Source organism: Lepus europaeus, chromosome 13 (assembly GCF_033115175.1).
Source record: "Lepus europaeus isolate LE1 chromosome 13, mLepTim1.pri, whole genome shotgun sequence".
Lineage (NCBI taxonomy): Eukaryota > Metazoa > Chordata > Mammalia > Lagomorpha > Leporidae > Lepus > Lepus europaeus.
In genome coordinates, this window is record NC_084839.1 from 21,631,277 (window position 1) to 21,648,199 (window position 16,923).

The window sequence follows — 16,923 nt, forward strand, 5'->3', positions numbered from 1 at the left end:
TGTGTGAGGTTTGTCTCCTCGTCTGGAATTGGCTGGAGGTTAGTCTTTAAGGAGAAAAAAAAAAAAAAAAAAAAAAAAAAAGAAAGAAATGAAAAAAAAAAAAAAAAAGAGAGAGAGTTGGGCCCAGGGGCCTCTGAGGTTGTTTCTCGGGAGCTGGGAGGTAGTAGGAGGGGGTCGGGTTTCTTCACGTTGAGGGTTATGTGAACAGAAAGTGCACGCCTGGGTCTTTTGGCTCGGGAACTCGAAATAGTTTTGGGTGAAAGGTGGCAGTGGGGGGTGGGGTGGGGGTTTGATTCGGCTTACTACTTAGGCATTCCCTGAACCACTGGTAATAAACCAGATAAAACGAAAGTGTTTCCGTTTTATCTTCTGTAGGTTGAAAAGGTCTGATTTGGGTTTGTGAACTGAAGGCTGACATGGTTTCTATTTCTTTATGCTTTGGGAACGGTGGGCCAGGAAAGGGGCCTGGGTAGGAACTGTAATTCACGTGGCTTGGAGAGAAAATGCAGGGCTCCTGCTCGTAAAAACAGGTATTTGCTTTGATTTTTGTAGACATTTTGCACTGCCTTTTTTTTTTTTTTTTTATAGCATTTACTTAACTCACACAGGTTTATAAGGTGCAAAACTTGAATTTTACATGGCTAATCTCTTCCTTATTTCTCTGGCAGAAAAATCTGTAGGATTGTGTCAATTGAATTACTTTTTTGTGAGGTTTAAGCCAAGGGAGTATTTTAGATCTGCATTTTTGGGTAAGTGGTTTTACTGGAAAAAAAAAAAAAAGGGCTTGATGGAACTAATGGTGATTGTTCCATATAAACGGCGATTAAATAGACAATGCATTTTCCTCCCTCTTTCTGCCAACATTTGTTTTTCTTTCTCCCTCAATTCCAGGGTTTCATTTCTAGAAATCTAGGCTGGAAACAGAAGCAGCAGTTTGTATAATCCCAAGAACTTGCTTATGCCAGGAAGCTGTAAGGGTAGCATGACGTGGGTGTGATATAAAGATACTGCTACTACTTAGGACATTTAACTGTTGAGGGAGTCTAGGGGCTAACTTTAATTTTTGTTGAATTTCCTGTTTTTTTAATGTTATGTGTTAATCTTTCTGTGGGCAGAGGATTGAGTTGCTATGGTGCTGACTGGTGTATATTGTGAAAGTGTTGGCAAAATTTCATGTTCTTACTCTATAGCGAAGGGTGGTAAACAAGCCTAAATAATTTAAAGATGTTCACAGGATGGAATGTTCTCTGCATGTCCTCTTGATCCTGCTAATCCAGGGAGCAGTCTACACCAGGACTAAATGTTGAGTAAGTGATGAGGGTGGCACAGAGGTGCTGAAAGGCAAAGGAGAGGAGAGAAGATACTGGACACCCCTTCAGAATCCTTTCTCTACTGGACTGTGGTCTCTCATTGTTTCTCAGGGACATTTTCACTCTCCTTGCTCGGCTGGAATCCATTGTCACATACCTTCTCTTAGCTAGAGACTACCTCTGTTCCTTCCTTTCCTTTTCTCTGCCTCAACTCCCCGGGACTACACCTTGTGTGAATTGGTACTTTGCCTGTCTTACAAAGTTGGTTGGCCTTAAAGCATATGGCCCTACATGACTTTCCTTTGCGGGCAGTTATGGGAGGTGAGTGCACGTGGAGTCCCCTAAGACGAGGAGCACCGGAGATTCCCCAGGTTGCTGACTGTTGCCTTGGCAGTGATTCTGCCCTCTAAATCGGATAATTGCAGGAATGCTCGGAGGGCCAGCTACTGCTTTCCTGGCAGAGGACCAAAAACACTGTGGAGGGTTCTTGTCTGTGTTACCCGATTGGGTGAAATGCGTGTCCTTCCGGAATTGTGGGACGGAAGGTGGAAACCAGTCTGGGCTGCAGAACCATGCAAGCTTCTCCCCACCTTAGTGTAACTTTCCTACCCATTTGGGCAGATGAGACTGCTTCTCTCCCAGGTTACCCAGTATTTTAGCCCTTGGTTGTTGGCCACTGAGGGTAGGCTTTGTGGTCTCTGATCTTTTGCTTGCTCTTGGAGGTGAGATCTAGCCATTTCAAACCTTCCCTTCTCCCTTCTTTATACTTTGTGCCTTTCTCTCAACATGTGGTATATCAGACATCATAAAATGGCCTAGCTGCAACTGGGGACCTTCTGGTTGCTTAAATTAAGAAGGAGGTACAGTTTTTTTTTTTCTGTAGGCTATTTCTGGAAAAGGGCTGGTGGATGTATAGTATTTGGATTGATGTAGAGTCCAGAAATGATTATATTTCTGCAGGATAGATAGTTAAATAAGGGGAATTGTTATAAAACACTGACACCAACATAAAAGTCCAGTTGAATAAGTACAAGTACAGTGAGTTTTGTCTGTGCTTCCTCCCCCGTAACCTCATCTGTAACCCTTGAAGTGATAGGCTTTTGGAAAAGATTAGTGCAGTTATCATATTTAAAAGATAAGGAGCTTATGCCAAAATAGAAGGTATTGTCACTGGAGGAGTAATGGGAGACTGGAAATTAATCAGTCCAGCCGCCCTCATCTTAGATATTTTGTTGTAATCTCTCCCCATGGGTATGTTTCAGTGTGGTGGGTAGGGACCTTTGGCTTTACTGAGTAGCCCTGAACCTGACCGTTAGGAACAGATAGACTAGACTGATAAAAATAGATAGAAGCACAAAGGCAAAGTCTGCCTATTAACAGGACCAGAATTCAACACTGGCTTGTCCAGTTTTTCCAGAATGATACTTCATTTTTATCTTTTTTGGTTTGCAATTTTAAGGCAATTTAAAAAGTATATTATTATTATTTTTAAAATTTATTTGAAAGGGAGGGAGGAGGAGGAGGTGGGGAGAGAGAGAAGTTGAGGTGGGGAGGAGAGTGTGTCACAGAGGGCTGTCTCCTTTGCAGGTTCACCTCCCAAAGGCTGGTAATTGCAGGTCTGAGCCAGGCTGAAGCCAGGAACTGGGAACTCAATCCAGGTCTCCCCTGTAGGTGGCAGGAACCCAAGTATTTGAGCCACCACTTGCTGCCTCTCAGGTTCTGCATTAGCAGGTAGCTGGAATTGGGAGTAGAGCCCACACTCCAATCCAAGTATTCCGATATAGGATAGGGGAGTCCCCAGCAGCATCTTAACCACTGGGCCAAACACACCATCCCAGTTTTGAAGCATTTTTTAAAATTTTTTTTTTTAAAGATTTATTTATTTATTTGAAAGTCAGAATCACACAGAGAGAGGAGAGGCAAAGAGAGAGAGAGAGAGGTCTTCCATTCGCTGGTTCACTCCCCAGTTGGCTGTAATAGCCAGAGCTGTGCTGATCTGAAGCCAGGAGCCAGGAGCTTCTTCTGGGTCTCCCACGTGGGTGCAGGGGCCCAAGGACTTGGACCATCCTCTGCTGCTTTCCCAGGCCACAGCAGAGAGCTGGATCAGAAGTGGAGCAGCTGGGACGTGAACCAGCAACCGGGACTGGAACCAGCGCCCATATGGGATGCCAGCACTGCAGGTGGCGGCAGTACCAGCCCCTTAATGCAATTTTAAATCTTCTTTTAGCGATGTTACTTTGACTTCAGCTAGATTGCTCTCCCAGCTCTTCCAGATATGTAGTCCATGTAACCTTGGGCTGTTTAACTACCTTAAGCCTCAGATTTTCATGTTTAAAATTGGAATAATGTACTTACCCTCAGATTGTTGTGGTCTTTAACTTATATTAAATAAGGAGGAACTTAGCACATGATTGGCACATAGCAAAACACCAATAACCACCTTAAATGGGCACCTCACTAAATTGGGCTAATCACCAAATTATCTGATTCTTTGTAATTTCTCAGATTTCCTCTTATTTTTGGTTCTGGAGTTGTCCTGTCATTTGCACATGGAATAATGGGGAGTCGCTTTAACTCTATTGCTGTGAGGTCTTTTTTTTTTTAATCAGTAAATGAGCATCTGTTTCTGATTTCAGATTTCTTGTAAAATTCTATGACTTGTAGATTTATGGCTATTTACCTGAATGCATTTGCTTCTCTAATTCATCCTATACGTAAATGCTGAAAGAATTCCTTTCTAAAATGTTTTATGATTTTATTGTTTTTAGTGGAGACTCTCTGTGGGCAGACTTATCAATAAACCATTTAAATGAATTATTTTTTCTGTTCTAGAAAATTTGCTGTGTAGATGGCATATGCAGAAATGTTTTGTAAACTGTAGAATGCCACACAAGTGAAGAAATTATTATAATCACCAATAGATATTTTGCTTCTTTGCTTTTACATGTTTCGTTTTCTTTATTTAAAGTGTATTTGCTTCTCCAATGTTCCTTACCTTCATAAATAGAGTCAAAGCCGGTACATTTTCCAGAAGCTTGATTTTTCTCATTCTCTTAGCATCAGTTGCTCAGTTGTATATAATGAACTCTCCTTCCTTCCTTTAATTCACCCATCTTAGATTATCTTTATATGAGAATACTTCAAAAAGTTCATAGAAAATGCCTGTCATGAAAAAGGACCGCATGGATTTCTTTTTTTTTTTGACAGGCAGAGTGGACAGTAGAGGGAGACAGAGAGAAAGGTCTTCCTTTTTGCCGTTGGTTCACCCTCCAATGGCCACCGTGGTAGGTGCGCTGCGGCCGGCGCACCGCGCTGTTCCGATGGCAGGAGCCAGGTGCTTCTCCTGGTCTCCCATGGGGTGCAGGGCCCAAGCACTTGGCCCATCCTCCACTGCACTCCCTGGCCACAGCAGAGAGCTGGCCTGGAAGAGGGGCAACCGGGACAGGATCGATGCCCCAATCGGGACTAGAACCCGGTGTGCCGGCACCGCAAGGCGGAGGATTAGCCTACTGAGCCGCGGCGCCGGCAGGACTGCATGGATTTCTAAGTTTTTTGCACCAAAATAAGCTTTCTAAATTCTGTTTTTCCATGAACTTTTTGAGGTACCCTCGTATGTTGAATTCTAGTTAGGTTGGAAGATCATCGAGGTGGCGGGAACCATAACATTCAGAGTGGAGGTGGTGTCAAGGTCATTGAGGACAACCTCCACAATTCTGTAGATGAGATGACGGAGTCCAGGCATGTGGAGCTGGCTTCGGGGCTTCTGTGTGAGAGTTACTTTTTATATTTGAAAGTTATTATTAAGAGATTTAAAAATTTAAGAATCCTGATCATCTTTTGAATAATGTGTAAGCCCAGAAAAAAATGCATATTTATTTATTTATTTTTTTAAAGAATTTTATTTATTTATTTGATAGGTAGAGTTACAGACAGTGAGAGAGACAGAGAGAAAGGTCTTCCACTGGTTCACTCCTCAAATGGCCGATCTGAAGCCAGGAGCCAGGTGCCTCTTCCTGGTCTCCCACGTAGGTGCAGGGGCCCAAGCACTTGGGCCATCCTCCTCCACTGCTTTCCCGGGCCACAGCAGAGAGCTGGACTGGAAAATGAGCAACTGGGACTAGAACCCGCGGCCATATGGGATGCCGGCTCCGCAGGCGGAGGATTAACCAAGTGAGACACAGGGCTGAGCCCGCATATTTATTTTTTGACCAAAATTTGACTCTCGATATTGTAATAAGGTATTAACCAGGAATTAATTAGAATCATTCTCTGAAAAACTACAGAAGTACCTAGAGAGAAATGTTTTCCTTGTAGGGCCTTCATTTAGAATTAGCAAATCTTTATTGAGTGCAGGCACCATGGTGGCTCTACAGCTATTCTATTTTATAAACGAGGACAAGTGGCTCAGGGAAGTTAAGTGGTTGGTTTAAGATTGCACAGCTTGTAGGTGTTAGGAATGACATTTGAGTCCAGGTCTTCTAACTGGAAATCACATTCATAGATTTAAATTGGCTTCTCCCCAAGCATGTTCACCACACTTGGCCTTACTATAGCACTCATTTCCTTCCTGGGTTCTTTCTGTTCTATACATGTGCTGTGGGGATTCCTGCAATCGCGTTCCTCTCTGATGACCTAGGAGCTAGATATTTCCAGTTACTTAATGAAAGTGTCACTTTAAGCTTCTAGTGCTGTTTCTGGTCTCACCTTTGTACTTTAGTAATGTTGATTGTTTGGGGCTTCTTTCCAGGTGAGCTTATCTTTGAATGGTTGGTTTTGGAATCTTAGCAATAAAATAAAATTCTGCCTCTCAAGTTCAAGTTTGTTAGTATTTAAACAACTAAAGTGTAGGGCGCCTTTTTTTTTTCATTTGGAACAAATTGCTTGGTCATTCTCTGTTTCCACTTTTACTTTGAATGGTTGGTCTTAGTTTAATAGCTCTAATATGTTACATCTTAAAATTTTGCTTTTGCCTATATAGTTAAAATATTTACGTACTTTTATTATCAAGCATAGATTTGGTTGTTTAACGGAAGATACTCTTTTATGAGTGTAATATGTATGTGTGTATAAGAGTATCACACTGTATCTGACCGGATAGTTGGAGTCTGGAACGTCCTTGGTTTTTGAGAGAGTTTCTGTATGTAATAACTGGCTTTACTTTGGAGAGTTTGTGTGGAGGAATTCAGGGAAGTTATTTAAGTCAACCCTACCTTTCCATTCTAGATGGTACAGGAAGTCTGTAATTGAATTTCTAAGTAGCCACTCATTCATTCAAGACATAGTTGTGAGTACATACTTTGTTCAATGTGCTGTGTTGTCAAAAGATAGAGAAGTTAAATAGAGATCCTGTTCTTCAGGAGATTATGACCTAAGAGAGGTGCTAACACAAACATACAAATACCTATGACACTGATTACATGTGATGAGTGCTATGAGGGAGGTATTGAACAGTAGCAGACTTTGAGGATTCAAGGAAATGGGCAGTTTTTTTTTTTTTTTTTTTTTTTTTTTTTTTTGACAGAGTGGACAGTGAGAGAGAGAGAAACAGAGAGAAAGGTCTTCCTTTTTGCTGTTGGTTCACCCTCCAATGGCCGCCACGGCTGGCGTGCTGCGGCCGGCGTAGCGCGCTGATCCGATGGCAGGAGCCAGGTGCTTCTCCTGGTCTCCCATGGGGTGCAGGGCCCAAGAACTTGGGCCATCCTCCACTGCACTCCCTGGCCACAGCAGAGAGCTGGCCTGGAAGAGGGGCAACCGGGACAGAATCCGGCGCCCCAACCGGGACTAGAACCCGGTGTGCTGGCGCCCCAAGGCGGAGGATTAGCCTGTTGAGCCGCAGCGCCGGCCGATGGGCAGTTTTTATTTGAGAGAGATCAGGACAGTTTTTCATAGAGGGCTTTGCAGTAGACAAGAGCATTGGAGGCAGGGGCTGGTACCTAAAAGGGTGGAGGTGAGGAGAGCAGTATATTCAGGAAGATTAAATAGCACAGATGAAATGACAGAAAAGGTGGGGATTATTCGGAGAGTAATGAAGGGGGAAGTGACAGGAAGAGTGTGTCAGCTGAAGTTGGGGGCCCAGGTCTGCTCGCTGCAGTAGGGGATGCTGAGGATGTACGTGGAGAGAAGTGGGGAGGAGTGTGTAGTAAGAAGGGAGAACTGGAGGAGATGAGAAATGTTGACTTTCCACATTTACACGGATCTTTTCTTGACAGGTTGTATTTCCCAAATTTTACATTCTCATTGTTTTTGAGTTGATTTTTTTTTAAAGATTTTATTTATTTATTTGAGAGGTAGAGTTACAGACAGTGAGAGGGAGAGACAGAGAGAAAAGTCTTCCTTCCGTTGGTTCACTCCCCAGATGGCCACAACGGCCAGAGCTGCGTCGATCCGAAGCCAGGAGCCAGGTGCTTCTCCTGGTCTCCCATGCGGGTGCAGAGGCCCAAGGACCTGGGCCATCCTCCACTGCCCTCCTGGGCCACAGCAGAGAGCTGGACTGAAAGAGGAGCAGCCGGGACTAGAATTGGCACCCATATGGGATGCTGGCGCTGCAGGCGGAGGATTAACCTACTGCACCACAGCGCAGGCCCTTTGAGTTGATTCTAGATGTAAGGCTTATCACACTGGGGACTTACTCATTTTTATGTGTACAAGTAGTTAAAAACATGTTTTCTTAAAAGGAGTTAGTGCAGAATCTTTTTTGTTGCCTTATATTTTTAAAAAGCGTTAGTATGCAGTTAAACAGTGTATTGTCATGTGTCATTCTTTGAGATGATGCAGCAGTCTTGTTTATTTCAGTGCAAAAATGTTTCATTGTACAAATGTAAGTGTATCTGACTGTGTAAGTGAGATTGGTCATAGAAATTTGAGGCCCCTAGCTCTCAATATGGTTCATGATTTATTTTACTGGTTTATTTATGCCCTGCTGTGTTCCAAAAAAAGGGTTTACGGCAGGGTATGTCAGGAAGAGTTGGACCTTGCTTCAACCCCTTCTATTATTTGGTGCGCCTTGTTAACATTAGGCTGAGGGAACAGCATTGAAGATACAGGTGTCACAGAATGTGCTGTGATGTGTCTTTTGTAATAATTCAGAGAGAGATGTCATCTTTCCTTTAAACACAATTCCTTTACACTTGGAAAGCACCCAAGTGGTGGGAAAGCACTGATGGACAGCCTTGACTGTAGGGAGCCCAGGCAATTTTTTTAAGGCAGAGTTAGGGAGAGGCAGAGAGTGATTGATCTTCCATCTGCTGGCTCACTCCCTAAATGGCTGTGGAGCTGGGTTTGTCCAAAGCCGGGAGCTTCATCTGGATCTCCCACATGAGTGCAGGGGCCCAAGCAGTTGGGCCATCTTCCGTTGCTTTCTCGGCACATTAGCAGGGAGCTGGATTGGAAGAGGAGCAGCTGGGACTCGAACTGGCACCCATATGGGATACAGATGCCACAACACCAACCCCAAGCCCAGGCCTTTTTTCCAAGCGGTGGCCTCTAAAGTAAGATTTCCCTTAACTCATCTGGAAGATGAAAGAAATATTGAAGGTCTGTGAGGAAAAATTTATTCCCTTTCCATCTAATGTGATGATTTGCAGTTTACAGGGCTGGGATAATTGGATTTTAGATATATTATTTTAATAGATACAGCTCCTTTAATTGCAATAGGGAGTCACTATGCAAGTCTTTTGTATAATATTTCCTAGAGTGTAATTGGTCATCTTGGGGCAAAGGACTTAAGAATTGTCTAACTTAAAGATTACTTTCTCATTTTCCTTTCACAAAAAGACAAGTGTTCTTAATTTATTGATATTTTCTGTGATGCACGTGTGTGCGTTATATGCTACCCAGCAAATAAACACATTTACTTAATCTGCCTCTCTGAGATAATGGTGAAATATTAACATTGACTCAAAAGGTAACTATAGTGGCCAGTGCTGTGGCATAGTGGGTAAAGCCTCCGCCTGCAGTGCCGGCATCCCATATGGGCGCCGGTTCTAGTCCCGGCTGCTCCACTTCTGATCCAGCTCTCTGCTATGGCCTGAGAAAGCAGTGGAGGATGGCCCAAGTCCTTGGGCCCCTGCACTTGTGTGGGAGACCTGGAAGAAGCTCCTGGCTCCTGGCTTCGGATCAGCACAGCTCCAGCCATTGCAGCCAAGTGGGGAGTGAACCAGTGAATGGAAGACCTCTCTTTCTCTGCCTTTCCTTCTCTCTGTGTAACTCTGTGTAACTTTCAAGTAAATAAATAAATCTTTTAAAAAAAAAGAAAGATAACTATAACAGTTGATGTCATGGAGGACAGAGTATTAGCAGTGGTTACCAGAGGCTGTGAAGGCAGGTGAGAAGGGTGAGGCAGAGGATGGTTAATGGATACCAGGGCACAGTTAGATGGGAGGAATAATTCTAATGTTGTCGGTGACAGCAGTTAATTGTATACTTCAGAATAACTAACAAAGAGAGTTTTGGGTGTTCCAAAAAGAAAGAAATGGTAAGTGTTTGAGGTAATGTATATAGCAGCTACTCTGATCTGATTGTTACACATTGTATATATGTATAGTTATGTGTCAATTAAAAACTTAAAAATTGAAAATAACAAAACATGTCAATTGTCTTGCCTTATTCACAGTGTCACTTTCCATGGTTTTGTTACCTGTAATCAACTGTACTCCAACAATATTACATGGCAAATTCCAGAAAGAAATAATTTATGTTTTAAATAACTTTTGTTATAACGTATTGTTATACTTGTTCTGTGTTGTTGTTAATTATTGTTAATCTCTTAATGTAACTAGGTTTAGACATTAAACTTTATCATAGGTGTATATGTATAGGAAAAGCCAGTGTATATAGGATTCAGTACTATATGAAAATTCATACGTCTTCTGTGGGTGTTGGAAGATGTCTCCTGTAATTAAGAGGTAGACTGCTCTATCTTTCAGAACGAAACAAAATTCAGTGCTGTGGAGAGAGGCTATTTTAAGTGGCTATTTGGAATTGATTACATCATTATTAGATTTAATTGCTGGTACGATGTGTGTTAACTTTAAGAACTTTTAAATGTACACCTGAACTTGGAAACCTGTGTGAAAGCCTAATAAAAGAGGCATTTTAGTGTTTTGGGCCTATCTGCTGAAAATATAAAATGGCAGTACCATCTGATTAGTTTGTAAGGACAACTGATTGCCATCAGGAAGTATGGAAATGCACTGTCTGAAGTTTAGCAGAAATCTTTGCATACATGGTGAATAGGACTGAAAATTGAATATCATGTTTTATTCAGGCAGTAATTGTGTTCCTCCTCTGGTTTTATTCATCTTAGTGAAGTATGTTTTTCAGCTGTGATAACCGTTAAAACCAAGTAAAATGTCAGTCAGTATAAAAATGAGCCGAATTTGGAACCAGACCTTCAGATTGCTGTATTACAAAGTATGAAAGCCAGACTAAAGAATAACAAACCATGTTCAATTAAATTACCATCACCAAGAGTAGTGATATTAGTAATTTTATTTATTAGGAAGAGCACAAATCTTATGTCATCAGCAAGTAAAATAAATGCTTAAAATTTTGTTTCTTTTGTTATAATAGATATAATTCTTTAATTTCCATTTTTGAGTATGTTTCACAAGGACATAATTTTGATTTAGTATATGATGTATGCAAATTACAAATAAGTATCTATATATAAATAAGTACAAATTATAAATAAATAAGCCATATATACATGGCTTCATATTAAAAAAACTTTTGGCTGGCGCCATGGCTCATTTGGCTAATCCTCCACCTGCGGCTCTGGCACCCCGGGTTCTAGTCCCGGTTGCTCCTCTTCCGGTCTAGCTCTCTGCTGTGGCCCAGGGGGGCATTGGAGGATGGCCCAAGTGCTTGGGTCCCTGCACCCGCATGGGAGACCAGGAGGAGGCACCTGGCTCCTGGCTTCGGATCGGCACAGCAACAGCCATAGCGACCATTAGAGGAGTGAACCAATGGAAGGAAGACCTTTCTCTCTCTCTCTCTCTCTCGCTGTCTATAACTCTCTCTCTGTCTCTCTCACTGTCCAACTCTGCCTGGCAAAAAAAAAAAAAAAAAACCAACTGTGAGATATATGATAAAAACAATTATTACTATTGTGTAGCAAGGGTTCTTAACCTGGGGTTTTTGGGCTAACAGCCTCTAGATAGGCTTTGAGGCAGTATCTATAAACACTTTGAAATTAGATGTAAATTTGTGAGTCAGTGCATTTCTCTGAAGAGAGGAATGTAGCTTTCAACAAATTCCCGTAAGGGTCCATGACCCTACCCCCCACCCTTAAAAAGGTTAAGGATCTCTACTGTTGAGGATGGAGACCTCAATAACTCCATTCATCCAGTCTTACCCTCTTGCCAAGCTTACTGGGTATATCTGATGTCATTACTCAAGCCCGCAGTATGACTGGATTTGCAGTCTGTTTTTCCATTTTGCAATAGATGTGATTGCAATGCCTTTGGCCTTTACAGGTGTTTGAGCTCTGTTTGTTGCACAACTACCTGGCCCTTCATCACATGACTGCTTTTGTATATAATTTTCCACCTCTGGTCCCCAATCCCCAATAAAAAAAAGAGTGGATCTGTTGTGAAGATGGGAACGTATATATGTATAGAAGAGCCCAGTGACAGTTCACATAGCAGGAGGCTCTGCTGTGTTTTTTTTAAGACACTTATTTTGCATCTAAATGTCAGTTTTTCATAGTCCTTAGGTCTGATTTGATGTACACCAAAACCATTTTCCAAATTCTAGGAATTGCTTAGGTCTGTTCCTTTTCCCCTCAGTGACATTCTTCTTCTTCATTTAAGATGTATTTATTTGAAAGGTGAAATGACAGAGAGGGAGAGACTGAGAGATTCCATCTGCTGTTTCACTCCCAAAATAACCTCAGCCAGAACCGGGAGCCTGGAACTCCATCACAGTCTCCCGAGTGTGTGGCAGGGGCCCATGCACTTGGGCCAGGATCTGCTGCTTTCTCAGGAAACTGGATTGGAAGTGGGCTGCTAGGACTTGAACTGGCACTCTGTTATAGGATGCTGGTGTCACATACTGCGGCTTAACCTGCTGTGCCACAATGCTGGCTCCAACATGCTGAATTTGGCCTAACTATGGAAGTAGATCCAAAGTAGTCCCACTGTCCCCTGTGAGTTCCTTCTTCAGGCTCTCCTTAATTTTGCTTTAGAATGACCATCTTAATTTTGTTTTCTATAGTGTTACTTTGCTCAAAAACTATCAATGGATCCTCATTGCTGTCAAAATAATGCTGCTCCTTAGCCTGGAGTTTAAAACTTTCCAGTGTCTGGCATCAGCCTGCTTTTCTGGTCTCATTCCCCGCTAGTCTCCTCCAGCAAACAATTTATTTGAAATTTAATCACCAGCTTATTATCCCCTGAACATTCTTGGGATTTTCTGTTTCTACTCCATTATATGTTCCTTTCCCTGGAAGGTTCTCCTTTATTCTTTCTTGAAATTCAACATATCCTTTAAAGCTCAACTCAGATTTCACCTTGCTTAAATGTCCAGACTATAAAATTTAAGGGTAATCTGTTTCTTTTATGAACTCTCTTACTATTTGTTTTCCTTATTATTCATCTTATACTTTATATTAGTGCCATGTACTGTGTGAAGTTTTTTCTTTTCATGTATCCTGTCTCCTGTTTTAAGGTATGAGCATGGCAAAGGGGATCATGTTTTATATTTTGTCCTCTTACACACATAGGCATTGTAAAATTTAGCAAGTAACCCATAATGATACTTAAAAATTTACTTGGGGAAATTGTGTGTGTGTGTATGTGTGTATAGAAAACTCACGGATAATATTCTAAGGATTCTCTTTACTGTGTTCAAGGTGTTTGGGGAATTGAGTTAGAAATCAATCAAGTTCTGCTTGGAGAAAGTGTTTAAGAAGTTGGCTTTAAAGGCCTATCTTCTAAAATCTAGGGTAGCCTAGTGAGCCGTTGTTCTCAGTGAAGAGAGCTACCTGTCATGGGTAACAGAAAAACTTCTCTCCTTAGTGGTGCTAGAGACACAAATTCCTAAGGTCTTGAGAATTACTGCATAGGTTTAATTTTAAAACATTCTTTACAGTAGAGAGATTTTATTGAATACCTATTGTAATATGAGGATTGTGAAAGCATTATATTTTAGAATTTCTGCCCTTTAAGGAGATTATAATTTTTTAAAAATTTATTCATTTATTTGAAAAGCAGAGTTAGAGATTGATCTTCCATCTACTATTTCATTTCCCAAATGGTTGCAGTGGCCTGAGGCTGGGCCAGGCCAAAGCCAGGAGCCTGAAACTCCTTCTGGGTCTCCCATGTGGTGGCAGGGTCCCAAATGTTTGGGCCATCTTCCATTGCTTTCCTGGGCACATTAACGGGAAACTGGATTGGAAGTGGAACAACTGGTGTCCACATGGGATGCCAGCATTGCAGGTGGTGGATTAACCTGCCTGCACCACACTAGCCTCGACATTATAATCTTTAAGGCATGGGAACCATTCTTCTGCCAAGGGCCATTTGGATATTTATAACATCATTTGCAGGCCATACAAAATTATCAACTTAAAAATTAGCCTACTGTAGATTTACTGATTTTCTGGTTCTATCTTGTGGTTGCCTTGGCAGGGCCAGACCAAATGATTTTGTGGGCCTTACGCAGACCACAGGCCAAGCGTTCCTCACTCGTGCTCTAAAGGCTGTAAATCATACATGAATTTCAAAATGATATGAAACAATATGAAAGATGACACATGGAGCGGGCGCCGCGGCTCACTAGGCTAATCCTCTGCCTGCGGTGCCGGCACCCCGGGTTCTCGTCCCGGTTGGGGCGCCGGATTCTGTCCCGGTTGCTCCTCTTCCAGGCCAGCTCTCTGCTGTGGCCCGGGAATGCAGTGGAGGATGGCCCTGCACCTGCATGGGAGACCAGGAGGAAGCACCTGGCTCCTGGCTCCTGGCTTCAGATCAGCGCAGTGCACCGGCCGTAGCGGCCATTTGGGGGGTGAACCAACAGAAGGAAGACTTTCTCTCTCTCTCTCACTAACTCTGCCTGTCCAAAAAAAAAAAAAAAAAAAAAGACACATGGGCTTATATGACTTAGTTGCTGAGATATATGGAAACTCCTTTAGCACTTCTTTGTTTTTGTTTTCTTCTTCCTTATTATTCAAGAAGTAGAAAGAGAGTCACTGAGCACCCATCTTCTGGTTCACCCCTCAGATACCCACAATGCCAGGGGCTAGGCCAATCTGAAGTGGGCACCAGGAACTCAATCCAGGTCTACCATGTAAGTGGCAGAGACCCAACTCTTTAAAGCCATCAGCTGCTGTCTCCTAGAGTCTGCGTTAGCAGGAAGCTGGAATTAGGAGCTAGAGCCAGGACTGCAACCCAGACACTCTGATATGGGATGTGGGTGTCTTAACTGGCATCCTAATAGCTAGGCCAATCATCTACCTGGCACTTACAGATTTAGCATTCACTTGAAATTTATTTATTGTCATGGAGACCTGTTTCTGTTTTTACATGTATCCGTACCCCCTGACCAGGTTGTAAATTTTAGAGGATATAGACTATTTATTACAGTAGTTTGTCATAATGCTTTCATAGTCCTAGTGCTCTACCCACAGTGTAGGAGTACATGCATCAGTTTGTTACTGATAGTGCTAGGAGGCTAGCATGGGCTGGGTAGGCTTCCTGGAGGCAATGGATTTGAATTAGATTTTGCAGGATTTAGTCTCATGGAAATGAAAGAAGAGTTCTTTAGTTAATATAAAGGAGGCTTGGTTACCACCTAGACATGAAGCCTCCTTGGTTACTGTGGCTTTGGCGCTAAAGTGACTCACATCACTTTCTCTTACAGCCCATTGGCCAAAATAGTCATAGGTCATACTACTTAAGGATCTAGGAAATTTGAAGAAAAATACTTAGTGAACAAATGTATTTTTGCTTCCTCAAAGCAGAATCAATTTTTTTTTGGAGAAAGGAATATCTGAATTGGTAGGCTTTACTTAGAGTCACTGTGGAAAAGAGAAATTGCTTTTTTATGTCAATCTCAATGGAGTTTTTATTCTTAAGTTTATGAGAACACCTAATTGCTGAACAGTAGCCTTCAAGACAATTAAAGGAGGAATTTTACTAATGTTTCTATTTAGCGGTAGGTATGAAAGACAGAGTTACAGAGAGAGGTAGAGACAGAGAGAGAGGTCTTCCATCTACTGCTTTATTCCCCAGATGGCCACAATGGCCAGAGCTGTGCTGATCAGGAGCCAGGAGCTTCTTCCAGGTCTCCCATGTGGGTGCAGGGGCCCAAGGACTTGAGCCATCCTCTACTGCTTTCCCAGGCCATAGCAGAGAGCTGGATTGGAAGAGGAGCAGCTGGGACTAGAACTGGCGCCCATATGGGATGCCAGGGCTTTAACCTGCTGTGCCATGGTGCTGGCCCCGATTATTTGGCTTTGTTATAACTGATCTTGAGGTTTCCTACAAACACTGATTGGTTATAAGATTATAGGTGAGGGGGCTGGAGCTGTGGTGCAGTGGGTTAAGCCACCATCTGCAGTGCTGGCATCCCATTTGGGCGCTGGTTAGAGTCCCGGCTGTTCCGCTTCCCATCCAGCTCTCTGCTATGGCCTGGGAAAGCAGTAGAGGATGGCCCAAGTCCTTGGACCCTGTACCCGCATGGGAGACCCAGAAGAAGCTCCTGGCTCCTGGCTTTGGCCAGGCCCCAACCCCTACCATTGTGGCTACTTGGGGAGTGAACCAGCGGATGGAAGATCAATTTCTCTCTCTCTCCTCTCTCTCTAACTCTTTCAAAGAAAGAAGGGGGGGGGAAGGAAGGGAAAGAAGGAGAGAGAGATAATAGGTGTGAAAAGTGAGAGAGGGAATAAAGGGTTTTCAGATACCCATGGAGACCTTTTGCTGTCTCTTTAATGGCCCTGAAGGTCTGTCCTCTCCATTAACATATTGCTAATTAACTAAAACCTGTTTTCTCCATTTTTTGTTTGCTGCTTAAAGCTTGGTTTGGGTACCAGCGTTTGGCATAGAGGGCTAAACCTCTGCCTATGCTGGGCTCCCATATAGGCACCATATCTAGTCCTGGCTGCTCCCGTTCTGATCCAGCTCTCTGCTATGGCCTGGGAAAGCAGTAGAGGATGGCCCAGGTGCTTGGGCCCCTGCACCCATGTGGGAGACCTGGACAAGGCGCCTTGCTCCTGGCTCCTGCTGTTGTGGCCATTTGTTGAGTGAACCAGTGGATGGGAGACCTTTCTCTCTGTCTCTTCCTCTCACGGTCTATAACTCTACCTCTCAGATAAATAAATAAAATCTTAAACAAAAAATAAAGCTTGGTTTGGTGAGGACTGTTGGGTGGTTCTTAAAATGCTGGTCAAGTGTACAGAACTAGGGAGCCTAGATCTGTACTTTTCCATGAGACATTTTTCCCCAGTTTTATTTATAAAGTCATCAATCCTGAACTTTTTAGACCTTGCGCTTTCTTTCTGATTGCATTCAATGTATTTTTTACTTTTTAAATTAAAAAGTGAACTGTATATAAAATGTGTATGACTACATTCTAATAAACTTAAAGATATGGAAATATATAGAGTTGGTAGGTGAGA

The 16,923-nt window shown here is 42.6% G+C and overlaps 1 protein-coding gene across 1 annotated transcript in view; it reads left to right on the forward strand.

Annotated features, from left to right (window-relative positions):
* The window catches only part of NCOA1 (nuclear receptor coactivator 1), a 266,512-nt gene that overhangs the window by 1,334 nt on the left and 248,255 nt on the right, over positions 1-16,923 (forward strand). The gene's annotated exons all lie outside the window — the stretch shown is intronic.